The sequence below is a fragment of the Mustela nigripes genome, chromosome 12 (genome assembly GCF_022355385.1).
Source record: "Mustela nigripes isolate SB6536 chromosome 12, MUSNIG.SB6536, whole genome shotgun sequence".
NCBI lineage: Eukaryota > Metazoa > Chordata > Mammalia > Carnivora > Mustelidae > Mustela > Mustela nigripes.
The window spans coordinates 97,359,778-97,386,600 of NC_081568.1; the positions used below are offsets into that span (position 1 = coordinate 97,359,778).

At 43.4% G+C, this 26,823-nt stretch overlaps 1 long non-coding RNA gene across 2 annotated transcripts in view; it reads left to right on the forward strand.

Annotated features, from left to right (window-relative positions):
* Positions 1-26,823, forward strand: part of LOC132027942 (uncharacterized) — a 178,513-nt gene that overhangs the window by 16,252 nt on the left and 135,438 nt on the right. For both annotated transcript variants that reach the window (XR_009407265.1, XR_009407266.1), the window contains exon 2: positions 8,955-9,050. This is a non-coding gene — a long non-coding RNA (uncharacterized LOC132027942). The remainder of the gene's footprint in view (positions 1-8,954; positions 9,051-26,823) is intronic.

The window sequence follows — 26,823 nt, forward strand, 5'->3', positions numbered from 1 at the left end:
GTCTCAGTACATATGCTACTATGAAACAGAATCAAGCTTGGAGACGGATTTTAAATGAAAAAGGTTAGAACTTTCCAGTATGTTGCCTGAAAAAAAAATAGTAGAGGTCATGTTCTTTGGAAAATAGTAGATGTTTTGGATTATATCATTTTTTTTTTCTTTTTAGATCCTTTTCACTCAACCTGCTGTTGTTAGCCCAGAAACCAATAGAGCTGATGCAAGAGATTCCAGCACTTTCTACCAGACAGTGTTTACACTTCAGGGCTGATTTCCTACCCAGATTAATAAAAATAACCACCACAACATAAAAATTGCTTTGTGGGCTTGCTTCCTGCATGCCACTGCTGGTGCTGGACATGTGACCCTTACCACGTCATCTAATCCTCACGTATCTTCTGGAATACATATTTTATGATTCCATTCTTTGGGCCAGAAAACTGAAGCTCAAGTTCAATGATGAGCCTGAAGTCACTCAACTGGTGAGCAGGAGAGCAGAGGTGGAAACCCAGAAATATGATTCCAGGTCCACATGTTGGACCACTGTGCCCACTGAAGCAGTGACCGTGGGGGACTACTGGGCATCCTGGAGGCAGTGCTCCGTGTTCCAGGTAGCTCGATGTGCTGAGAGCCCACAGGTGTCCAGCAGTGGGACTCAGCGCTGAGCCACATCATGTGGTTTCTTCACCCTGGTGCACAGGATTCAAACTTCTGAGATCTGCACCGTCAAGCTCTGTTTCCCTCACCTCTCCTCCTTGATTGCTACTTTTATTTATTTATTTAGGATCTTTCTTTATTCATGACAGAGAGAAATAGTGAGAGAGGAAACACAAGCGTTGGTGGTGGTGGTGGGGGGCGGCTGGAGAGAGAGAAGCAGGCTCCACACTGAGCAGGGAGCCCATTTGGGGCTTGATCCCAGGACCCTCAGATCATGACCTGAGCCAAAGGCAGATGCTTAATGACTGAGCCATCCAGGTGCCCCACCTTGATTGCTACTCTTTAGGCACCTTTCTTTTTCTGTGATTCGCTAAGCCCATTTCTACCTCAGGGCCTTTGTACCTTCTGACCTCCTGCCTGGAGTTCTCTTCCCTCAAATCTTCACAGTGCTGACTGTTTTTTCTTAGGATAGTGTAGTGTGGATATGACATCCTTAGTGAGCCCTTTCTTGCCGTGTGAGCTAATACGGCTTCTCTGCCCCAGACCTTTCTTGTCCCATCACTCTTTCATCTTCTTCATTGCCCTTGTGATGATCTCCATCTTCTCAATTGGTTAGCTGGTTTGTTTACCTGGGTATTATGTTTTCCCTCTCATTAGAATGTAAGCTCTATGAGATAGGGATCCTGACAGTCTGGTTCACTGCCATATTCTTAGAACCTAGAACATCCTAACACAGAGGAGGTGCCTAATAAATATTCATTAGATGAATGTGGAAGGAGGAGGCAATAAAAGCAGTGGAAGTCATGGTCCCACCCATGAGGAAGCTCCTGGCACAGCTGGAGAGCCCAGGCTGACATGAAATTTACGATGATCAAGCCATGGCAAAGGTGGGGGCAGCTACAGTTAAAATAGTGGTTTAAAAAAAAAAAAAAAGACTCTGGGGCTTAACTGCCTGGGTTTTCGTCCTGGCCCTGGTACCCAGGGATGTGGTTCTTTTGTGACTCAGTTTCCTCATCCGTAGGTTGAGGAGGAGTAATAACAATGCCTACCTTGTGTGATTGTGTTGAGGATAAATGGGGTAATGTCTGTGGCGTACTTGCATTGTGGCCTGACATGCAGTGCTCTATAAGCAATCATCAAATAGAAGTGTAATCCAGCAAAAATCTGTGACTTTAGAAATTTTGAAAAATGAAAACGTTAGGGTGGGGAAAGACCCTGTTTCTCAGAGGAGCATGGATTGGGTTTGATTGGGTTTGGATTGAAGGAGACGGGAGTAGGAAGGAATGTTTGCGTTTGCTCTGGTCCCTAATTTCTAGGTAGATATATATTCGGGAAAGGTTTTTGGAGCATGAGGAGAATGGTTGACCCTCTCTCCCACCACTCCATCCCCCACCCGCCAAAGTATTCTAGGAATACACTATATATAATGGGATTTTTTAGAACATTCATGTTGGTTGGATTTAACATGTACAATGACTCTCTTATAAAAAAACAGACAAACCCATAACCTCTTCTCCTCTAGCCCAGGTCCTGGTTGGGATACAGGCCCTGAAGTGAATCTCAGCCAGCTCTAAGATGATTCTACTTGGGAGAAAGGCAGATTCCCAACTCTTTTCCCTTGATTAAATTCAAGCAACGCGCATTGAGCACTAACTTTGTGCGAGGCGGACATGCGGGGTGTAGACAGGGTGATAAACAATGACATCCCTGATGACGTAAGCATCTGGAAGAGTTGCCCGTTAATGGTGGTCCAGTGCTTGTAGCACAGTGTGTAGGGACCAAAGGGGGACCCAAAATGGGGCAGAGAGAGGAACACGCAGAAAACCACATGCCACAGAGTGAAACAGGCTCCCAGGCCCCCAGTGGAGGTGGTTCCGAGTGAGATGGGAGCATCTAATAATAGCAGCACATTGACAACAAAACAGAACGTTCATTTTTATGTCAGAGGCGGGTGACTTTTGGAGAGGGCTTTGTGCATTTTCAACAAGGAGGGAGATACATGGAAAGAAGCCTTCTCTCAGCTGTAAAGAGGACATCAAAGCTTCTCTATTGACCGAAGGGAAATAATTGCAGTGACATCATGAGAAGAATCAGTGAACTCCCCACACAGACCTCCAGGTCTGATTTATGAAATCTCACCCACTCCCAACACATGGCCTCGGGACACAGTGGCAAATAATAACATTTAATTAACACACATAAAAACAGAAGTGTCAACGACAGCACATGTCAAAAATCAATAAAGCGCTAATTTCTAAAGATTATGTTTGCATGGGATCTAGAAATTCCACAACAAAGAGCCTTTGTGGAGGGGAGCGGCCTTCCATTTCCTGTGGCTGGAGTTACAGGCCTGGGAGATCCTCCAGCTCAAATCCTTACTATGAAGAAGATAAACTGAGGCCCAGAGAACTGATAGTTTTGTAGTAGAATTAGTAGTAGGATGATAATCTGAGTTTCAGATTATTATAGTGTTCTTCATTCTCTCCATACTCTTTCTTTGAGTCTTGGTGTTACTGGCAGGAACGCCCTCCCTCACCAGGTGCCCGGATACCACCCCATGGCCAAGCTGATGGGAGAAATCCATGCACAAGGGCACTGGTGCCTCTAAATCTTCTCACAACATGTGACATCTTCTATGCCTGACTGCATCTCGACAAAGGTTTTTAATTGGCAATCTGCAGTGTGACATTTCTAAGTCGAATTCCTTCTTTGTGTCTGTAGGTCCGCTCCTACTCTCTCTGATTTTGGCAGAGCCCTCAGAACATCAGCCTTATAATTTACTTTCTCTTAATGAGATGTATTCCTGGAGGGCAAGAATGGCAGGGAAAACAAATTCTCTTTTAATCATTTAGAACATAATTCACTTTGGCAACAAATAAAATTTTCTTCCATCCAGGTGAGATCAATGGGTTAAATGTTAGAACCCAAGTAGCCTGTGTGGAGTTAGGATTGCATGGGATTTCCATCTCTTCCCGGCTCTTGGTCTGAAATTTGGGCCCAGAATACTGGAAACTCTGAATTTTCAAGAAGCTGCTTGGCATTGACATCATTGACTAAGATGGAAAATGGGAGATGCCTCCAGTCTTAATTGCATTTGCATGCTTTGACTGGTGAGTCTTATCAAGTATCAACAGTGGTGAAAATAATATTTGGGGTTGCCACAATGTGGGATTGAGGTGGTCATGGAAATTTACACTTTAGGATGGCTGATTTTGTTTCATTTCCAGATTCCATCTGAAAATGCTAACTTTATTGTTGCTCACAGGGCAGAGAATGAAATTCCTTCAGTGGAACATGGTCTGTGCTCTTCTGCTCATTTGGTTCTCTACCAAATGTTCACTGAGTTCAGGGAGGGGGTGTCTCTGTGTAAAGGTTATTTTACACGGGCAGACAGACATCTCCTTTTTAGAGCTGGTAGAGTGGTGACTGGGGAAAACTAGGAAATGTTTGGCAACTCCTGCCTAAATCAGGGGTTCTCCCAAACTTTTTACAGGGAGAGGGCTTCGGGGTACCAATCTGGCTCAAAGGGAGGACAGGTAGGGAGTTTGTTCTGCAGCAGAACTTGCGTGATAAGTTACAATGTCATGTATTAGAAATTTACTCTGTAGTAGGTGTGATTCACTTAACCCTCACAACAGTCCTATGGCAGATATATTCTATTGTTGATCAGAATCAATAAAACTGTTCTGATACCCACAGGAGGCACTGTGACTTGCTCAAGGTCACAGGCAAGGGGCAAAGAAAGGACTCAGATCAGTGTAGTCTTACTCCAAGTTCTCTGTGCTTGACAGGCTACTGCCCTGCCTTTCATTTGCAATCATGTTGCCTGTTAGTTAGATGACATTGTTGTTTGGGTTCCTCATGGAGATTATGGGACTGGGGTGTTTCCTCTACCCAAACCATTTGGCTGAGGGTTATAGCAGTTGGTATTTGGTCTGAAACACTTCATCTGTAACCGAAAGCAGGATGAATTGAAAGAAGTTCTGCTGGGGAACTGAGAACACATGAGCTACTGGTGATAAAAGCAAAGCAAAGCACTAAATGACCAAATCCTGCTGCCTAAATTTCAGCCAGTAGGAAGATGCTGTCTACCCAAGAGGTAAAAACTAGCTGACGGGGAAACTGTGTTTGCCTCCAAGTAGAACATTTAAGGTATTTCGAGGAGACCACACAGGTGCCTTATTCAGGAGGATCCAAAGGCTAATTAAGGCTGTCTTTGTCATTGTTTTAATAGTTCTAGCAGAGTGAGAAGAATATTAATGGTTAGCGCTGCAGAGGAGTCACCAAAGGCTGAAAAAAAAAATTGGCTGCACAGTTTCTGATATTGGGATAGTCAGTGAACCTGGAGATGCAGATAGGGTTAGGGTTAGGTTTAGAAGATGCATGGAGTTAATTCTGTTTAAGTTCAAAGAGAGAACCCTTGGGTCAATCAGTCTTTGAAATTAGTTGATTGGTAAGAAAAACACTGAATCCTACATTTGGCCCAATATTTTAATTGTTAAAATGGTACGTGCTCATTTAAAGAAATTTACAAAGAAGACACTCCTTCGTTTGTTCTACAAATATTTTTAAGAATCTGCTATGTAGCAGACATGGTTTAGGCCCTTGGGGATACAGGGGCAGTGAGCCAAACAGACAAAAGGTGCCACCCTTGAGGAGATTGTACTCCAGCGGGGGAGACAGAGATAGTCAACATAGCAACCGAGGAATACCCAATGGGGATGTTGGGAGGTGATGAGTGCTATGGGAAAAAAGAGGATAGGGAAAGGAGGAAAGGGAATTGGGGCAGGGGAAGGGACAGCTTTCTAATTGGAAAGGGTGCTTAGGATAGGTCTTTTTGGGAAGTGACAGTGGAGCAGAGATTTGAAGGAGGTGGAGGAGTAGGTCTTTGGGACATCAATGAGTAGGATGTTTTAGGCAGAGGCAATGGCCTGTGCAGAATTCCTTGTGCCTAGAAGAAAGTGGCTAAGGGAGAGAGTAGATAACAGTAAGATTAGAGAGGTAGTGGAGCCCTGGAGGGTTTTGATCAGAGGTGTAAGATAACCTAGCTTTATGTTCTCAAAGTTTACTCTCTGTGTGAAGCATAGACATTGGGGAGCTAGTGAGGCCAGGTAGGAGGCTCACACAGTGATCCACATGATAGGAGAGGGTGGCTTGGACCAGGCTAGTAGCACTGGAGGTGGTGGGAAATGCTAGGACTCTGGATACTCTCCCAGTTGGAACCAATATGGTTTTCAATGCACTAGATATTGGATATAGGAGAAAAAGAAGAGTCAAGGGGACACCAAGGTTTTTGGCTTGAACAGTTGGAAGAATAGCTTTGCCTTCAACTGTGATGGGCAATGTAGGTGGAGCAGATTCTTGAGGGGCATACAGGTAATTCAGTTTTAGCCATGGTATGTTTGAGACATTCCAATGAAGATGGTGAGTAAGAAGTTGGATATTATGGATCAGGATGTCAGGAGTGAGACTGGGCTGAATTGCTGGTCACATTATTTATTTATTTTTATCTAGTGTCAACATATGTCTCTCCATTTATTGAACATTTCTTTTATATGCTTGCCTTGATTTTATAGCACACATAGAACAACCTGGTTATTAAGGAGCACTTCAACACCATTGCCTGTTGGTGAGTGTGTTTGCATGTGGGACACCAATAGTCTCATACTCTGGGTCTATGCCTGAAGTATTTATCTGTACAATTTTCCTCCAAACACCCTTCTTTTTCACCACTTCTATGTTGCTCCTGACAAATCTCTATCAATAGGAATCATGAAGCACTTGCTATAATTCAATGTAGAATTTTTGCCCGAGGTCATATGGATTTCTGGGAAACATAAACAGAAGATGCACAATTAATTTGGTACTCAGGCCATTTTTTAAGGATTTTGATTCTCAGTGGCCAAAACCCAATAGAGATCTATAACATTTAAGAAAGGGATTGGGAGTAGCTGAAAATTGATCAACCTCCAACCTTGGCCAATGCCATTGAAATTGTTTTCCTGTCTTAGATCAACATCGATGTGGTTCTTTTGATGCTGTAATCTTGACCCAAGGATGTTTTAATGCCTGCAAAGCACATGGTTAAGCTTGTAGCTTAAAGAAAAGGACACAGCATTTGTGCTTTGTGAATTTATCTGCAGGTATACATGCACAGGTGTCAAATGAATTTTGTACAAGCTTGTTCATTGTCGAACCATTTGGAATAATGAAAGACTGGAAATGACACAGATGTTCACCAATAGGGGACTGGTAAATCAGAGTATATCCATACAACAAAATACTATGCAGCTATCAAGATGGATATGTAGGAGGGTACATGTAGTTTGCTACTTTTTGCTTAAAAAGGTTGTTGTGGGGATAATATTCTTGTCATACACAATAAGAAACTCTAGGAATTCACAAAAAACAATAACAGTAGCTAGCTGGATGGTAGAAAACAGGTGGATTAAAGACAAGTGTGGTGAGATGACTTTTCAAGGTAGACCTTTTTCATTTTTTGAGGAATAGTTGAACCATAGGCATGTGTGGCCTATTTAAACTAAAAAAAAAAAGTCCGTGTAATATATATAACAGATATTGTCACCCCATCTCAGATCCCCTACCTCAAGCCTAACACTTCCCCAGCTGCATACTTCTCTAAACCTCATCATATCCTGAAGGGCTATCCGTTTTGCATACTATTTTGGTGATTAAAAACATGATGCTGTTGTTACAAATGTCTGGGTCAAAATGGCGGCTCCTTCTCCCACTGTCTCTATTGAGCTGTTGGATGCTCCCGGATTAAGAAAGCGCTCAGAGTTTCGCGCAAGATTTTATCCATTCACATTTACTCTCAACAAGTAGACATCTACTCAGACTCTACAATGTGCTGGCCCTTTGCTGTGTTCTGACAGATCATGCTGGTCATGAGTGAGTAGGACTGATGGGAGAGGTCCCAGCCTGGTGGCAGGACTTCGGCCAGGAAGAGATGCAGATGAGAGTCTGGACGGGGAGCAGACAGGGAGGGGGAGAAGGATGATGTGCCCCCCGATGCCCCTCTCACTGAGACAGTTAGCACTGAATGTCTAGCCATTCCTGGCGGCTCAGAGACGAGCCATGCATCTGACCTCGCATGAACCCTGTTCTCTGCTGTCTGAAATGGACTTCAGCTTCAGAGATGTCAGAAGCAGATTAAAGAACCACACCCAACCAAAAGAGCAGCAGTGACTTCTGTTTTTCCAGAAGTCATAATGCTGACTGCCAATTCTCTCTCTCTCTTTTTTTTTTCTTTTGCTATATTGTACCCTTTCAGTTCAGAAGTATATTACGGTGATAAAAACGTGAAGTCCCCACTGTGCTCTTAAATAGTTTGAGTTGATAAATCCCAGGGGCGGGGGAGTGGGGGAGAACAGAGGGAGTTGCTGAGGACACAGGCAGGTGTTTTGTTTTTGTTTTTCCTTGGTAAATCTTCTTAGGGTTTCCTGCAGCTGCAAAAGAATCTTGGAAATTCAGAAGTAAAATGATGATTAGTTCCAGTCTCTTGGAATTTGTTGCGCCAGAGGACTTTTCTCTGGGATTGGGGAAGCTGTTTTATGTATAGGACAATTAGGTCTGAGTTTACTCTAATTTGGGAGTATATTACTAACTCAAAACTGATGCTTGATATTGCACAATTAGCAAAATTACCTTTTGGGGGTGATATTACTTGTGACTCAAATACCACTTAGCCTGCTGTTAATTATTGACATCTGGCCAAGGCTTCATTTCCTAGGAACCAGTGGGTATTACAGGAGAGGTTAGAAGAGAATGAGGCCCAGCACCTGGGGAGTGATGTAGAGAGAGAGCTTTAGTTAGTGGCCAGGAGAGTGGGTTAGGCAGAGGGTGAGTGGGGTGGAGGGACCAAGCACTGAGCTCAGAGAGGAAGAATGAACAGAGTCTGTGAAAAGGTGAGAGGGAAGGGTTGCTGGAAGGAGTTGGGATGATAGAACCCACATTTTATCTACATCTTACCTGCTTCTCAATATTGCCAGGGATGAGGCCTGCCCAGTATCTGGCACAGGAAAATCTGTGTCAAAGGGGGATGGCAGGGGCACCTGGGTGGCTCAGTGGGTTAAGCCTCTGCCTTCAGCTCAGGTCATGGTCTCAGGGTTCTGGGATCGAGCCCTGCATCAGGCTCTCTGCTCAACAGGGAGTCTGCTCACCCCGCCCCCCGCTTGCCTCTCTGCCTACTTGTGATCTCTGTCAAATAAATAAATAAAATCTTAAAAAATTAAGATTTTAAGCTCATACATGTTTTCACTCTGATGCCTTTATTACAGATCCTACCTGGGGATTTTCTACAGCGACCTTGTTTACTTGACTGACTCCTCTTGTTATCAGAGGTCTCTGGATATTGAAGCAATTAAGAGCTACAGGTAAGGACACACTTCATATTCTTGAGGCACAATGCAATCTTGGAGATGCTCCCTTGTTTGAGAAGTCATGTGGGTGATTCTGTTTTATCCTGGCGTGGCTCTGCTGTTCTGGGGCTAATGATTATGGTTGCAGATATCACTGAAGAACTGAAAGATTAGCCAATTAATTTCTATGATTTGCTAGTATAGTGTACAAATGTCATGTGTTCATGTTTGGGAAAGACTGATCTTTTCTTATCAACAAACGGCTTTGTCGTGGCCATGGTAACAGAGTGGCAAGCCGCCAGCAGATATTATTTGAGGGAGGGGGACCCTGGCCCTCAGGAGGCTGACAGTGGAGGAGACAGATGTTGGTGGAATAAACACAAAAAGAAATGTACTGTTTTAAATTTTGGTAAGTGCTATGTAAAAGGGGTGCAGAGTTGTGTGAAAGCATATACTAAGGAAAGAGATGGAGGAGAAGGTGCTCGCCGTGGGTGGGAGGCCCAGAGGGAGGCGCAGTGGGAGGGGACAGATTGAATTCTAGACACAATGGAGTCTGAGACCCTGAAAGGCCCAGTGTTTCCAGAGAACAGATCTTCGTATATGACTTGAGCTGTACCATTGAATCTTAGTTTATTTTATTTTTTTGGGCTGTTTATTTGAAAAATTGTGTTTTACTTTTTTTTTTTTTTTTTTAAAATCTGAAAAACAAAGGTTCTGATACTGTTTCCTTTTCATGATTCATAGCAGCTGTCCCATAATTAGTGAAAAACTGAGCCACCATTTTGAGTTCTCAAAGGAAAGGTGGTATAATGGCAGAAACGCCGCCTCGAGCTACCTCCGAAGGGGAGGGGAAAATATTAACTTGGCACTTTCCTTGGCTTCGGGTATGCAAGTAGATAATGAAAGTCCTCTAATTATGTTTTGCTTTGGGATGAAAGCACAATTGAATTTTTCTGCAAATCAGAATTTAATTCCTCTGAAGTAGAACTGTGAGCTTCCTTGGCTCATCTCCCATCTGACCGGGCTGGATGAGTCATCAGGCCCACTCTGGTGACGTCCATTGTATTTTAGCATACAGATGAAGATCGCGTTCTTTAAAAGATTATTGTTAGGAATCCAGAAAGAGTTTGCCCCTGTTGCCTTGCTTGAAAAGACACCCTTGCCTTTTAGGCTGAGATTTATCTGAATAGCTGTTTCTGGCCATAGGTATGATGTATGTGGGGCTAATTGGATTTTGCTAGGAATCTGCTGAGAAGACCTGTGGGAGGCCAGCCCGGACCATCAGGGACTGTCAGGGAGCTTCTCCTGTGAAGACAGAGTGTCCCACAGAGTAGAAGGCCTGCTTGATTTGTGACCAGGTGAAAAAGAAGTGAAAATGAGCCTCAGTGCAAAGGTTCATTTGGGTCTAGAAATAGGTCTGCGTTTCACCAAGAAGGAGCCTGCAGTGTGGAAAAGAGGCCGAATTCCCTCATCAGAGCCTCGCCTTGCTGTGCGTAATGGGCCAACAAGGCCCACTGAGGAGACCCACCAGGATGCTGGCTGTGTCATCCTGGCTTCTGCCGTGGAGGGATCAGCAGGCCAGACAGCTCCCTTGGCTGGAAACTGTCAGTCCCCACATGGGTGCTGTTACCCTTCTGAAAGGCATTGGGCCTTCCCTGTCCTCGAGGGATGGGCCCCTCACCTAGGAGGGTGCTCTCGCCCCTGCCACAGAGAAGTGGGGAGCAGCCACTTGGGTCTCTGGCCTTCCAGCTAGTGAATTCTGGGAGCTCTCGGCCGCGTGAAGCAAAGAGCCGGAAACAGGCTAACTGTCGATGTGGAGGGAGCTAAAAGCATGGCTCTTTTGAACGCAGAAGCACTTGTTAACCCAGGCTAATAGCACAAGATACATGTTTTTATTTATTTTTTTCCCAACAATATTTGGCTTTATAGTTTCTATTAGATACGACACTGGATCTTAGCCAAAAGGTTGAGAAGTGATATATATAGTTTCTGTTAGATACTAGTTAAGTTGATTATAAAGATTTGGGACTTTAGAAATAGTTTTCCTTGACCGCTAGATTGGGAAATGTGGGTTGTTGTGGCTCAGGCCAACTTCTGAGTGGTCCTGATGCTGGATGACGTTGATGGTAAATTAAGCCCAGTGACTGTATTGGTATTTGCCATTCTGTGGGCTTCCCGGCATGGATATGTGGGCATCTCCTTTTGACTAATGAAATGGAAAGAACTGTATTCTGCCTGGACTTAGAGAAAACCCTGTAAAAATACCTCGAGCAGGAAATCTTTCCTTCTATCCACCCATTTGCAGAATGGCTAGGACTGTAAGCTTTGGAGCCAGAAGATGTAGGTTCAAAGCTTAGCTTCACCCTGATTGTATGCACTTAGACAAGTTATTTATTTGACTCCATTTTCTCACCCAAAATAAGGATAGTAACAATGACCTCCTTTTGAGAATTAAGTAGTATAATGCACTTTTTCCATGTGCAAGAAACAGTCCATGAAGTTCATATTATTCAACCAATATTTATTAAATGCCTGCCATGTATTATGCATCTTGGTAGATACCAAGAAGTATTAACTATAGTTATAGAGAGAAAATACAGAAACATGAAAAAAAAAAGACTCATAGGTACAACCTACTAATAGTAACAGGCCATAGGTAAAATATAATTAGAACTACATGGACAGGTGGTTGGCAGGATGGAGTAAGAGGGTGATGGACATTAAGGAGGGTACGTGATGTAATGAGCACTGGGTATTCTATAAGACTGATGAATCACTGACCCCTACCTCTGAAAACAATAATACATTTTATGTTAACTAATTGAAATTACATTAAAAAATAAAATATCTGAAAAAAAAAAACCCCAAAAAACCTACATGGACAGAGCAGATGAAAATGAGTAGGAGTTCAAAGTTCCCCAAGCCCTGGAGTAGTCAGAGGAGGCTTCATGGAGGAAGAAAGGTTGGACCAGGGGCGGGATGGGGTTTAGAGTTGAGATTCTACTCTTGCTGCCATTCCCAGGCCATGGAATACCTTTGTCTTGCAAGCCAGGTTAGAGGCAGGCCTGAGGGATCCCAGGGAGATGCCTTTGCTTTGACTGTTGGCCCAGTGGTCAGCTGTACAGAAGGGAGTTCTTCCAACAAGAAAATATTATCTGAGACTCCAGAGAACATAACCTTCCTATGCTGAGACAGAAATAATTCTCTTCCAGTGGTACTTCATTCATTTGGCTCATGCTGTCTTGATGATCTAATATACACCCCATGGGCTAGGTGCTGGAGACACAGAGATGAGAAGACCCAAGACCCAATCTCATTTTGCTTCCTTTAGACATCTAAATGTAGAACCCTTGGATTCTTGATAGAACCAGTACCAGAATCTTCCAGATGGTCAGTCTTTCATGGGCAAGACTGCTGCACTGGTGGGGAAGGAGAGCAGCCATAGGTACTATGGCCTTGTTGAATTCCCATAGGAGAAGGAATTTAACCTAACAAGGGCATCACAAACTGGCATTGAAAAATTACCCACTTTTTGTTAGGAGAGAAAGTGTTCTCATTCTCTTTCTTTTCCCCTCCCTCTTCTTATATTTTGGTCTCCATCCACAAAGGAATAAACTTCCACCCCATCTCTTCCCTCAAAGAAGAGGAAAGACTACTTCTAGGGTCAACTTCCATCCCTTACTTTACATGAACTTCCTTTGCTGCCAGTCTGATTGGTCAGTCCCCAGGACGGCCAACTGACCATAGATACCTGTGTCTGAAAAGCATGGTTCAGATCCCAATCTTTCTTTTCTTCTCTTTAGACTCTACTCCATTCCTGCCAACATGAATTTAGCACATTCACCATCTGTAGCCCCTGGCCGTCCTCCCAGGTTCTTTCTGTTGGGACTTCATCCAGCTGGGTGAGCCATGCCTGCGGCTGTTGTCCGTGCTGCTAGTGGGGTTGGTTCACATTCACTGTCTCTCAAGATTTAGGTTCGGGGAAGGAGGACCAAGAAGACTGAAATCCATTGCAGCCTCCAGCCCAAGATGTTTTCTGGCTCTGACAGTTTTGTGCTGAGGTATTTCAGCGTGCCCAGTGATTAATAACTGGACACTCCATTTTATTTACCTACTCATCTTTGTGTAGGCAGTTCATCTGCCAGATCTCCAGAGTGGGGGAGAGTGAGTGGCATCCTCAGCTCTAGATCTACCATGTTTAAGAACTGTTCCACTCAAGTGGTGCCTGGGTGGTTCAGTGGGTTAAGCCTTTGCCTTTGGCTTGGGTTGTGATCTCAGGGTCCTGGGATTGAGCCCTGAATCAGGCTGTCTGCTTGGCGGGGAGCCTGCTTCCCCCTATCTCTCTGCCTGCGTCTCTGCCTACTTGTGATCTCTTTCTCTCTGTGCCAGATAAATAAATAAAAATCTTAAAAAAAAAAAAAAAAAAGAACTGTTCCACTCAAAACTCAAATGGGAGGGTCTGATAACCAGAAATGCTTCTTTCCATCTGATAGTTTTTGCTGTTTGGCAACTGTGACAGAGAGAAAGCTATATGTTCATCCAATCCATTTCCATGTGCCTCTCTCTGAACACATGAGAAATTGTACTTCTCAGTTCCCTTGAACTTTGAAGGATCTTTGTGAATAATTCTGATGAACTGACGTGTCACTTCCTGGCTGAGGCAGTGGAAAACTCCTCTATGATTCTCCAGCTTCTCTTCCTCTACTGTATTTGCTGTGGGGGTTTCACATTTCAGATGATGCAGCTACAAAACAGTGGGGTTCCGTCACTGAGATTTTTGTTACTACAGCAGAATCTACCTTATTCTGACTGACAGAGCCTGAAATCATTTAGTGATTTCCTATTGCCCTTTGGGTAAAGCACCAAGTCTTTATTATTTTTTTTTAATTTTTAAAAGGGATTTTATTTATTTGAGAGAGAGAGAGCGTGCAAGTGAAAGGCAGAGCAAAGCAGGGAGGCGGGCCAATGGGAGAAGGGCAGGTGGAGGAGAAGCTGACTCCCTGCTGAGCAGGGAGCCCTATGGATGCAGAGCTTGATCCCAGGACCCTGGGATCATGACCCGAGTTGAAGGCAGACATTTAACCAACTGAGCACTTAGGTGCCCCAAAGCGCCAAGTCTTTCATACAGCTTGTCTACCACAGTGTCTCCAGCATGTTGCAAAATGCAAGATATAGAGCACATGCCCACAGGTGCTCAGTGAGCAAATCAATGATTGAATAAGCATCAGTCTTTAGTCTGGGGCTTCCCTCTTTGGCCCTGAGATTAGTAGGCAGCTTGATAAAGTTGTGTGAAGACCCTAAGTCCTGAGTGCTCTGGGCCACAGCTCATCAGCCAGTCAACTGACGATTTATGGGTAGGTCTTCTGCTGGAAGCCCAGAGTTTTTGGCTCCATCCAGAAATGTATGTGTAGGTGGCATCCACACTACAAGAACCTGTCAAGCCATTCCTGATGGATCTCATTGCTGATAAGATATACCAGGATAAATGGAGGACTAAACGTCTACACATACTGAGTGTTTCTCTGCTTAAAGATATAATTAACCCAGGGTGCCTGGGTGGCTCAGTGGGTTAAGTCTCTGTCTTCGTCTCAGGTCATGATCCCAGGGTCCTGGCATTAAGCCCCACATTGGGCTCTCTGCTCAGCAGGGAGCCTGCTTCCCCCTCTCCCTCTGCCTGCCTCTCTGCCTACTTGTGCTCTCTCTCTGTGTGTCAAATAAATTAAAAAAGAAAAAAAAAAGATATAATTAACCCAGGTACCACCAATCACCTGGTTAAAATGCCCAGTTGCAAGCCAGGAATTCAAAGGAAATAGCCTCTCAACTGATGACAGATAACACCATCTTACAGTTTATGGCATTCTTCTTCAGATTTATTTCCAAAAAATAGAAAATGTTTTAAAATGTTTTGGGCTTAAGATTAAAAGAAAATCTGAAAGTTTCTTGTTTGATGTACCCTCTTTGAGATTTACTTTGGGAGGCATAGCCTCTTTCTTTCTTTCCTTTTTTAAAGATTTATCTAGTTGTTTTTAGAGAGAGAGTGTGTTGTGTGTGTCTGCACATGCAAAAGTGAGTTGGGAGGAGGGGCAGAGGGAGAGGGAGAGAATCTTCAAACAGACTCAGTACTGAGTACTGAGCCCGGAGGTGGGGAAGGGGGCCTCCATCTCATGACCCGTGAGATCATGACCTGAGCAGAAATCAAGAGTAGGGGGTGTCTGGCTGGCTCAGTTGGTTGAGCAACTGCCTTGGGTTCAGGTCATGATCCCAGGGTCCTGGGATCAAGCCCTGCATTGGGCTCCCCACTCACTGGGCAGCCTGCTTCTCCGTCTCTCGCTCTCCCTGCTTGTGCTCTCTACTCTCTCTCTCAGTCAAATAAATAAATAAAATCTTAAAAAAAAAAAAAAAAGAAATCAAGAATAAGATGTTTTAGCCAACCAAACCACCCAGATGCCCCTCATATAGCCTTTTTCTTATAAAAGTATTTGTATGATCATTTTTGTCCTGGCTTCTTAAATCCTTTTGGTTCTGTATTCCCAGATAGGGTTAGGGTGCTGATAGGGATTAAGTCTAATTGGGCATGGATGGAAATGATTCTGTGCATAAAGGGAAAAGCAAAGACCTCTCTGTGGGGAGTTGGAGGCTGGCAGCAACCATTAAAGTCCCTTTTAACCACTGGCTATCAGACAAATCCTGTCTCCCTACGGTTTGACTGGAGGGTTGTCTTGAGGCCCCTTAAGATATTGAGAAATTACTGCTTTTGTAATCTCTCACTTGTATCTCGGGCTTCTGTTTCTGGTTCTTCGTGGGGCCTCCTTCCTCTCAGGTGGCTGATCCCAGGGAGTGGAGCCCTGGACTTTCTTTTCGGATCCCAGCGGGTAGACTGCCTCAGGCTCTGTCAGCTACAGTGGCTGCTATAGAGGGAGCTCTTCCCTCTAGTTACTGGTTACCCTTACTGTTTACTCTTGTTTTGGTAAATTCGCAAACTTCCTTTTTATGGGTCACTCCTCGGTCCTTTGCAGGTACCTCTCTCATTTATTCAGAACTCAGGGAGATCTTCAGGAGGCAAGCACTGTTGGCTCCTTCTTGGAGGAACAGGGAGCAAGGAGACCAAGCCACGGAGAGGTTACATGTAAGATCCACAGGGTGCCGCAGGCAGCACTAGACCTAGACACTGGTTTCAGTGCTACCGGATTCATCCTCATCCCAACTATTTACTTGTCTTTTTCTTTTTTCTTTTTTTTCTTTTAAAGGTTTTATTTATTTATTTGAGAGAGAGAGAGATTGAGAGAGAGAGAGAGAGAGAGCGCATGCACAAGCAAGGGAGAGGGAGAAGCAGGTGCCCCGCTGAGCAAGGAATCTGATGTGGGACTTGATCCCAGGACCCCGGGATCATGACCTGAGCCGAATGAAGGCAGATGCTTAGCCGACAGAGCCCCTGGGCACCCCGACTTGTCTTTTTCTCACTCTGAAAGTTGTGTTGTTAGTATTCACATCTCTTCCGAGTTCTTCACTTCTAAAGCTACTTGCAACCCGATGTCTCTCTATAAAGTGGGTCAGTTGGAGGAATCTGATGCATCTGGCTTAGACTTCTGATGCATCTGTTCATTCCAGATATTGGGTAATTGCTCTTCGTTCTTTCCCCTAATCCTATTCAGTTCTAATCCCAAGTCAAGTTCGTGTCTCTCCTGTCTTCCCCCATGAAGCCCTCTGCAGGTATTGTCACCTGTGTGGATCTCGTTGTAATGTCAGGGACTGATTTAGAATCTCACCACCCTTTCCTGGTTTTATGGAGATGAGGTGCTGTAACTTCTATTTCCTTAAGGAAAGGGGGATGTCTTCCTCTACTGCTCACTTCCCTGTCATAACCTTAACAGTTTTATGCAAATTAGGCTTTCAGTGGATAAATTTGTCTTCTTGGTTCTGGAGACAGTTTTTTGTTTTTGTTTTTTTTTTTTTAACATCGAAAACAGTAAGGATATAAAAGGGCCAGTTGAAAAAATACTAATTCACAGGGATCTACGTGTCCTCATGTTTATAGCAGTATTATCTACAATTCTGTTTATTTTTTTTAAGATTTTATTCATTTGTTTGACAGAATAAGAGAGCACAAGCAAGGGAAGTAGTAGAGGGAGAGGGAAAAATCAGGCTCCTGGCTGAGCAGGGAGCCAGATTCATGGTTTAATCCTAGGACTCTGGGACCATGACCTGAGCTGAAGGCAGATGCTTAACCAACTGAGCCACCCAATCTCCCCTTACAATTATGTTTTGACATTTACTTATTGAATTAATATTTTAAAAATTTCTTTATTTGAGAGAGAGAGACTGAGAGAGTGAGCACTTGAGTAGGCAGAGGGGCAGAAGGAGAGGGAGAAACAGACTCCCTGGTGAGTGGGGAGCCCAACTTGGGGCTTGATCGCAGGACCCTGACATCATCAAAGTCATACACTTAACAGACTGAGCCCCTCAGGTGTCCTACTTTTTTTTTTTTTTTTTTAAGAGAGAGAGAGAGCAAGAGAGCAAGAGCAAGCACATGAGCAAACAGGAGGAGAGGAGGAGAGAGAATCCCAAGCAGACTCTGCACTGAGGGCAGAACTCAATGCAGGACCCCATCTCACCACCCTGAGATCATGACCTGAGCAGAAATCAAGAGTCAGATATTCAACTGACTGAGCCACCTCAGGTGCCCCTCACTGGAACTTTTGAAAGCAGAATTCGGGATAAACTTGATCCATAATTGTTTAAAATACAGATTCTTCGTGTCCCATATTAGACCATATGAGGCCTGAGAGGACTCCTCTAGGTAATCTTAGTGCTCATTAAAATTAAATAAACACCGTTCCATGGGATTTTCATTGCTAAATAAAAAGATGTAATTATGACTTGCTTTCAAAGCATATTTCCAGACAGTATTAGATGGAGGATTCAGGAAGATTAGGAGTCTAGATGACCCAAATGTTTTATACTGAAATGTGCAATGTGTCTTGTTTGCTAGCCCGGCTCATTTAAATGGTCTCATGATTCTTCAGCTCCTAGCACCTTTTGGAAGCATCACACTGGATATGTGTTTGAATCTTTAAACCAATATCATCATCTCCAGATAAGTGTTTAGAGTCACACTGGAAGGCTTTGGAAGTGCTAAAATAGGATTTCAGTCTGGCTGAGAAGCTTCTTGGGGTTTCCAAGGTGCTTTCCTTTTGGTTTTTTCCTTTCCAGCTTAAGTTAACTTTCTCTCAATTTTTATGATGGAAAGATCCCTGAGAGCTGCTTCTCTCCTACAGCTGTTGGAAATAGCTAATTAGGGTTGGTGTGGCTTGCTTATTAGCTCCCTTGGGTTTAATAGTCGCAAAGGTCAGCGCTGACTAGCTACTGGGACAGGGTCATAGTGTGAATGGCATCTGGTCAAGAAAGATAAATACGACAAGATGGTGAACAAAGCAAGGTTATTATTATAAGAAGTGTCACCAAGATGATAATGAAACTTAAACAGTGAAAAATCACTCCAATCATGACCTAGCCCCAAAGGAAAGTAACCCCTGTACTTCCAGAATTTACTATAGCGCCGTGATGGTTCTACCAGTAAAATGTCACTTGTAGAAATGAAATAGCTGGGAATGCTCACTTCAAATGAAATAGTTTTCTAATTTTCAAAATATTCCAAGCATCACTGAATGACCAGTTTAGGTCCCTGGAGAAATAATTACAACTGAAGGCCCCTTTGAAATGTAGACCCAGCTCTCTCTCTCTTTCTCTCTGTCTTTCTCTCATGTACCTCATGAATAATTTTCTTCAGAATCATTTGAGGAACCATGCTAATGAGGACGTGAGTTTCCAGTACTGTTCCTAATTCTGCTTATTACTGGTGACAGTGTATGTCTACTGTGGCTCTCCATGGAAAGATGGCCCATTTGAGGAAAATGACCTCCATGAATCTCTAGAATTCCATATTTCCTTTTATCACTTCACTGCTTCTTGAAATGGGAAACTTCAGATCAGAATATTGTATGGCCAGTAGCACTGCTCAACATTCATTAAAATGTGTATTTTCATTAAAATGTCTCTTTTTTCCTTCTTTTTTTTTTAAAAAAAGATTTTATTTATTTGACAGAGAGAGAGATCTCAAGTAGGCAGGGGGGCAGGGGAAGCAGGCTCCATACTGAGCAGAGAGCCCGATTTGGGGCATGATCCCAGGACTCTGAGATCATTACCTGAGCCAAAGACAGAGGCCTAACCCACTGAGTCACCCAGGACCCCCATTAAAATGTTTCTTGTACAGAAAATGAAGACAGGGAAAATGTGGAAATTTGAAATGATGACAGGAGGAACCTGGTGGCAAATGCTAGAGTCTTGGAGAAATCCCTTCTTGTCCTATAAAAGCAAGTGGAGTAGATTGATGGAATGATTGTGACACACCCAGGTTTTGTCACAACTGAAAAATGTGGGGAACCAAGGTATCCTCCACTCTCTGCTGCCTCTAGACAGACACCCAGGGTTCATATTCCCCAGGAAAATAGAGAAGTTGCCTAACCATGCAGGGTTGACTGTTAAGTGGCCCAAGTTCTCTTTTCCTATCCCTACCTCATTTTTGTGCACACAGAAGAGAGGGCAAACTTGGACAACAAGGAGAAAGAGACTGTCTGCATTTTGACAAGTGCAGTGTCTTGTTTTAGCTTGGGTTCCCACAGAAGTATACATTGAAACAGTAGAGCAAATCATTTACTTTGAAAATGACCACAGGAAGGGGTGTTAGAGGATGAAGTAACTCAGGGAAGAGAGTGCAGTAAATAAAAGTTCTTATCAAGCAAGATAGCACTGCAGGTCACTGGAGTGTAGTCCTTCTGGGGAATTCTGGGTGCCTGCCTGAAACAGGGACCTCAGAGTCGTCCTACCTGAGAGGTGAGGGAGCTGGGATATTTATACACCATCTCCCATCCTTTGTTACAGGTGGCTCCTGGGGGCATGGTGTAACTCCCCTGGCATATCTGGGTGTTGTACAAAGGACTAGAGTTGCTCTGTATGACAGAAAATCTCCAGACAAGTAAATCTAGGGGCCGACAGGAGAAGGTGATGTGCTCCGAAGTTTATGAGTGAGGGGTCTGGCCAGGCCACCAGCAGCATCTACTACAGTCCAGGCTTTGTACCACACACATTTCCTGTGCCCCATGTTAGGCTCCTTTATCTTATCACTGATTCTTCAAGGTCCTAAGGAAAAAGAAAAAGAACCTACACTGGGAAGAACGGGAGACTCACCAGCCGCTGTTACAGTTGGTGCCAAGATGCTCACCTTCCATCGTCCTTCTGTTCCACCCTTTGTTCTAAGCCCCTCCATAGCCAGCACTTTGCCAGGTTTAAGTTGCTTGTCTTGTGGAGTAACCTAGACTTTGAGCTTGGAGAGGTCTAAGTCCCAGGTTATGATATATTTCTTTTGTGCAACCCTTATGACTGGGAAGTCTGGTAAGACCCAACCATCAAAGGTGGTGCTGGCTGTGTGGTTACTCAGTGTACCATGCCCGGGGGCTTAGTCACTATGTGGCCTCAGAAGCATTCAGGAGCTCCTTGCTTTGTAAGGAAAGGCTCCCTGCTGCTGATGGCATGGGCTTGCCCCAGACCTTCAGGGGTCTGCAGTATGATTCTCCTATTAAGACTTGTCAAAGATTCTACAGAGGCTAGCACTGTGGGATCCTCTGCTCACACAGCCCAAGCATAGCATTGCTTACACGACACCTGGACCTGCTCCAGAGCTCTCCCTTGCTCCAGGCCACTGTATTTGTTTGCTGGGGCTGCTATCACCTATCACCACAGACTAGGTGGCTTGAATGACAGGAATATATTGTCTAACAGTTCCAGAGGCTAGAAGACTAAGATCAAGGTTTCAGTAGGTTTGCTTTCTTCTGAGGCCCCTCTCCTTTGTTTTCAGGTGGCCACCTTCTCCCTCTCTCCTCACATGGCCTTTCTTCTGTGTGTGTGAACCCCTGGTGTCTCTCTATATGTCCATAATTCCTCTTCAGATAAACACACCAGTTAGATTGCATTTGGGCCCCACTCTAGTAATTCTCATTTTATCTTGTTCACCCCTTTGAAGGCCCTATCTTCAAGTATAACCATGTTCTCAAGGTTAGGGGTTCAGAGTTGGGGAACACAGTATAGTCCCTAACACTCACTCAACACCAACAGCCTTCTGACCCATTAATGGGTTGGAAGAATATTCAAGTGTGATAAGTGTAGGCTTCAACATTTGAAAGATTCTGCTAAACATTGTCTCACTTTCTTAGTGGCAGGAGGTACAAAGTACATTTGTGTGTTCTTTCCTTGGAGGGACATGACATATCCCAGACCACTGTCTCACCTGAAAATTACCGATCAAGGCAAAGCCTTGGTTGGTTGTGAGGTTTACCTCCCACTCTCTCATCCACATGTGTCTGATCCTTGCGTCCACTTCCTGCTCCCTGAGCATGAATCAATGATGTCATTAGTATAATGAACCCATAAGACCTTTCACAGACTATCCAGATGATCAAGATCCTGTTAAACTCTATTGTGACATAGAGCAGAGAGGTTAACATAGCCCAGAGGACATGGCAGTGAATGTATATTTCTCTTTGTTCCAAGTGACAGCAAACTGTTCGTTTTCCTCCTTTCTAGTGGGGGTTGAAACGAATACATTTTCCAATTCAGTAGCTTCGTACCGTGCCAGAGGCTATGTTGATCTGTTGTCATAAATCAAGATACTGCCTCTGAACAGTGGTTATGCTTAGTGTTAGTACTTGGTCTGAGGGTATGGTAGTCCTCCATTTGCCGAATGATCCAATTGACTTTTCTAGGGGGCAGACTAATGAACTAAATGGAAATGTGATGGGGACCATGATCTCAGCCTCCTTTAAGTTTTTGAGAGCAACCCTAATCCCTGACATTTTACCTACCCAAGAGCAGTACTTCTCATCATCTTCTCCGTGGCAGATGGGGGCAATATCAACGTTTTCACCAGCTTTTCCTAGAATGTATGTCAGGGTCCAGGCAGGAGATGGATACCACATATGTCATTTTAACAGAATTTAATGCAAAAAACTGTTGTAGTTACTGAAAATCTGGAAAGGCATGGGATGCCTTGGGTCCTGGGATCAAGCCCCTCATCAGGCTCCTTGCTCAGTGGGGAGCCTGTTTCTCTCTCTGCTTGCTGTTCCCCCTGCTTGTGTGCTGTCTCATTCTCCTCTCTTTCAGACAAATAAATAAATAAAATCTTAAAAAAAGAAAAAACTGGAAAGGCATAGAAAGAACACTAAGGTCCCTCAGAACCTGCAGGTAGCAGCTACCATTGTGATTGTTGGAGGGACAGGGGAAGAAGCTGGAACAGTTTCTACTTGAAAGCTTGGAGTAGAAGCCAAAACTCAGGTCTCTAGAAGGGGCTACTACATATCCTTGTCCCAGTGGCACTGAGCTTGTTGGAAGGGTCCAAGAGGCTGTGGACCAGAACAGTGAGGAGGCCCTGGCCAGCTGGGCTGGTGTATTTGAGAACCACTGTGAGGCAGGTGCTGCAGGTATGAGACAAACTGCAGACTAGATTCAACGGCTGTGATGATAGCGAACTGCCAGGGCCAGGGTGAGGAATGAGACTAAGGTGATGCTGTTGGGAATATCCCACTAGTATCTCATATTAGCAGAGTCCAATACAGGGCATTTTTGGAAAGAAAATGTGATTTGCAGAATCCCAGCCCTAACCTCACCGAGCAGAACACTGAAGGAGAGTGGGGTTGAAGTTGAGAGACAGTGACTTAATAACTAGCACAGGGCTCTTACTCCACAGGTCAGGTAGACAGTATGAGATTGTACCAGTAGGTCATTTGTCCAGATTATGCACTCAAGACCTAGGAAAATGGCCCTAGAAAGGGTCTACAAACACAGTGGATCTACAATGAGACAGACTTGGGCCCAGGCTCTACCCATCCCTTGGCCTCCAATGACCTCTCTGTAACGTGAGAGCACCGACAGTATTTTAGCATTACTGCCAATTCATATACTATATCCAGTAGTCCTTGCAAAGTCATATGGACATTCTCCTTTCTCTGGTGTGCTGTTGCTGGGGTGACTGGCTCTGATGCTTTAGGAAGGACCGGTCACTACTACAGATGCTCTCTGTGTCGTTGCAGAGTTCATGACAAGGGGAGCCAGCCACTTCTTCAAATGATCAATTCTTGATCTGAGAATTAGCTCAGGTCTGGAAACTGGGTGAGTGATAATGATTTTGCATGGGCATAGCTGACATCAGCTTTCTGCTCATCTACTTTTAATCTCTTGCGATCATGCAGATCAAGCAGTATATTTGTTTGCTGACCATCTAGCTTGTCCTCAGGAACACCATGGCTGCCTCAGTTATCATTATGACCTTGCTGTCCATTGTGATAATGATGGCACACCCTTGCCTCTCTGGTTGGCAAAGTGCTACTTTCTGGCCTCTGCCCTTATGAATTCTCACCATTCCTCCTGACACTAGGGAGCCCAATGGCTGTCTTATGTAGGTTGGTGTTGACAATATGAGACAAGAGATCCTGCAAACACCAACAGAAATCCTCTCCCACTCCATGACAGGTAAAGGTCTACTAATTGTTATATGGTAGCACACTAGGTCATTAATACTCTGCTCATCAGAATGCCTGGTTTCAAATCTTGGTTCTATTAGTTACTTGTAGTATGACCTTGGACAAGTTATTCAGTGTCTCTATGTCTCGTTTTCTTTCCTTGTAAAATGGGGATAATACTAGTAGTTAGTTTAAAGGGCTGCTGGTTAGATTTAACGAAGTAATACCTAAATTGCTTAGAATAGTGGGCTGCATATCATATCTTTAAAGAATATTAATTGTTAATATTCTTATTAAAGCAAAACATTTTCAAGAATGCTAAGCATTACTGTTCAACATCATTCTGGAAATGACAAAAAGCAATTAAAAAAGACATTGAAAAGGGAGGTCAGATATTGGAAGAGACAAAATTATCATTAACTTACAGATTAAAAAATTGACTACTTGGAAAAATCCAAGAATACCAGTGAAAAACCCTTCAGGGTAAATAAGACAAAAAAGTAGCCCTAATTAATAGTTTCCTTAACATTGAAAATAATCGTCCAAAATACAAATTACATAATGAGGGGGAACAAATCCTTAGAAGAATCAAAGCATTTATATAAAGGTGCAACAGAGAGTTTGAGTGGCTGAGTCAGTAAAGTGTCTGCCTTTGGTTCAGGTTATGATCCTGGGGTCCTGGGATCAAGTCCTGCATTGCGTTCCCTGCTCAGTGGAAAGCCTGCTTCTTCCTCTGCCCCTCACCCCACTCCTGTTTTCTCTCTCTCTCAAATAAACAAATCTCAAAAAAAAAAAAAAAAGACTGCAAAACTCTAAAAGCATCTAGACAAATAGGGGACTTTGTTTCTGCACGATAAATCTCATGATACTAGATATATTGATTCTCTCAAATTTATAAATTAATTACAGAATTTTAATCAAAATCCAAACATTATTTTTTAACTTAAAAATGATTCTCCATGGCACCTGGGTGGCTCAGTGGGTTAAGCCGCTGCCTTCAGCTCAGGTCATGATCTCAGGGTCCTGGGATGGAGTCCTGCATTGGGCTCTCTGCTTGGTGGGGAGCCTGCTTCCTCCTCCTCTCTCTCTCTCTGCCTGCCTCTCTGCCTACTTGTGATCTCTCTCTGTCAAATAAATAAAATCTTTAAAGAAAAAATGATTCTCTAGTTTATGTGGGAGAATAAACAATGAGAATAGTAATAACAGATGTTAAAACAAACATGATGGAACATCTATCACCAGATGTCAGAACACATTTATGAAATCAGATAGTTTAAATACTTTTACTGGTGTGTAAATAGACAAAAGAGAAAAAAAGAACTGCTTAGAAGTCTATAAATAGGTCTTACATACATATTTAGAAGTTAGTATATTACAAAGTTCCATTTCACAACAGAATGGAAAAGGTAGACCATCCCATAAGTGAATTTTCAGCAATGGCTAACCACCTGGGAAACAGCTTCCCTAAGTCATGACTTATTCCAAAATCAATTTTTTTAAAGATTTTATTTATTTATTTGACAGAGAGAGATCACAAGTAGAGAAGCAGGCAGAGAGAGAGGAGGAAGCAGGCTCCCCACTGAGCAGAGAGCCCGATGTGGGACTCGATCCCAAGATCCTGAAATCATGACCTGAGCCAAAGGCAGAGGCTTTAATCTACTGAGCCACCCAGGTGCCCCCCAAGATCAATTCTTAACTGATTAAAAATCAACCATGGAAAGAAGAAATCACAAGAAAAAGTAAAATTAGGTCAATATATAATCTTGAGGTGGAGAAGGGAAGGACTATGTAAGATGGAAAACAAAAGACAAGAATCATTGATTTAAATACATAAAAATTAGAAACTTCTGGTGTCATAAAGCATCATGAACAAAACAGAAATTGGGAAACATTTGTAAAATAAATGAGGGGTGCCTGACTGGCTTGTTCCATAGAATATGCAGCTCTTTAGGTCATGAGTTAGAGCCTCATGTTGGGTATAGAGCTTACTTAATACACTTTAAAAAATAAATGCAAGACAAAACACTGAGGTTTTTTTTTTTTTTTTTTAAAGAAGTGCTCTTACGAATTGATCGGAAAGGTATATAGACAAGAAAACTGTGTTTAAGAATCAGAAAATGGAAGTGGAAGTGTTTTCATTTTTAAATTTGGTGCCAAAACCAAATTATTATTTTTTTAACGTTTTTATTTTATTTATTTATTTATTTATTTGAGAGAGAGAGAGAGAGTGAGAAAGAGAGAGAGAGCATGAGAGGAGAGAGGTCAGCTGGAGAAGCAGATTCCTTGCCAAGCAGGGAGCCTGATGTGGGACTCGATCCCGGGACTCCAGGATCATGACCTGAGCTGAAGGCGGTCACTTAACCAACTGAGCCACCCAGGCACCCCATTTAAAAATTATAATATTCAGGGGCACCTGGGTGGCTCAGTTGGTTAAGCAATCAGTCCTGATTTCAGATCAGGTTGGAATCTCAGGGTCATGAGATCAAGCCCTGCGTGGGGCTCCACACTCAGCGTAGTCTGCTTGAGATTCTCTCTGTTCCTCTCCCTCCATCCCTCCCCATCGTTCCCACTTGCATGCATGTGCTCTAAATAAATAAATAAATTAATTAATTAATATTTTCTTTTGAAAAAAGTGCACCTATACAGGCATACCATACAGATACTGAGGGTTTGGTTCCAGACCATATAATCAAATGAGTATTGTGAAAAAGTGAGTCAATGAATTTTTGGGTTTCCTAATGCATATAAAAGTTATGTTTACACTGTATTGTAGTCTGTTAAATGTGTAATAACATTATGTCCAAAAAATCAGTGTACATACCTTAATTAAAAAATGCTTGATTTCAGGGCACCTGGGTGGCTCAGTGGGTTGAAGCCTCTGCCTTCAGCTTGGGTCATGATCTCAAGGTCCTGGGATTGAGCCCCGCATTGGGCTCTTTGCTCAGCAAGGAGCCTGCTTCCCCCCACCCTCTGCCTGCCTCTCTGCCTACTTGTGATCTCTGTCAAATAAATGGATAAAATCTTTAAAAAAAAAAAAGCTTGATTTCTAAAAAAAAAATGAACCATCATCTAAGCTTTCGGTGAGTGATAATTACGGATCACTGATCATTGTTAGAAACAAAATAATAATGACACTTTGAAATATTCCAAGAATTAACAGTATGTGACATAGAGACATGAAGAGACAGAGACAAATGCTGTTGGAAAAATGAGGCTGTGAG